Source organism: Limulus polyphemus, unplaced genomic scaffold, assembly GCF_000517525.1.
Source record: "Limulus polyphemus unplaced genomic scaffold, Limulus_polyphemus-2.1.2 Scaffold645, whole genome shotgun sequence".
NCBI lineage: Eukaryota > Metazoa > Arthropoda > Merostomata > Xiphosura > Limulidae > Limulus > Limulus polyphemus.
Genome location: NW_013666255.1, coordinates 154,297 through 155,453, shown reverse-complemented (window position 1 = coordinate 155,453; position 1,157 = coordinate 154,297).

The following is a 1,157-nucleotide window of genomic DNA, read 5'->3' as shown; positions in this document are numbered from 1 at the left end:
ATATGCTTGAAGTGAAAAACGTTCGTATCTTGTATGTTACAATAATCACGTCGTAGTTGAACGTTAAATACTACAGATAGTTATGTGCTTGAAATGAAAAACGTTCGTATCTTGTATGTTCCAATAATCACGTCGTAGTTGAAAGTTAAATACTACAGATAATCATGTGCTTGAAATGAAAAACGTTCGTATCTTGTATGTTCCAATAATCATGTCGTAGTTGAAAGTTAAATACTACAGATAGTTATGTGCTTGAAGTGAAAAACGTTCGTATATTGTATGTTCCAATAATCATGTCGTAGTTGAAAGTTAAATACTACAGATAGTTATGTGCTTGAAGTGAAAAACGTTCGTATATTTTGTTAAATACTACAGATAGTTATGCGCTTGAAGTGAAAAACGTTCGTGTCTTGTATGTTCCAATAATCATGTCGTAGTTGAAAGTTAAATACTACAGATAGTTATGTGCTTGAAATGAAAAACGTTCGTATATTGTATGTTACAATAATCATGTCGTACATTTCAAGCACATAATTATCTGTAGTATTTAACTTTCAACAAAAACGTTCGTATTTGTATGTTACAATAATCACGTCGTATTCCATAACAAGTGAATAATATATCATTATTCAAGTACATTCAGGTAAATTATTTTAAACTTTGATGTATGTGATCCACATGTAGTTATTGACATCCTTGTAAACTGCTTATATAAATGTCATAAACTTACACTAATCATTTAACTTAGATGAAGATTACATACTACAATGATTGTTCAATAGGGTTGATAATTTGCCTATTCTTGTATTTATGTTATGCTGTTTTTGAGTGTGGTCATACTAATTTCAAAGGGTCTTACAGAGATTTGTGCAAGTTAATGAGTTGGGGTTTAACTCACTTAAATAGATATAATTGGAATGATCATCGACATAGGTATTTTAAGGATTGTGAGATAGTGCACAAGAACCTTGGCCTGACCTAATACTATGGAATGATATATACACCTGGAAAAAAGTTAAGCACCCCCGTGTTTTTTTCAAGTGATTCAGATTCGACGTTCTTGTGACTGATTATAAATTACCATTCAATCTAAACGTGTTTATCAAATGAAATTATGCATTATTGGGCACAAGAAAACAAGATTATCACCGTAAAAT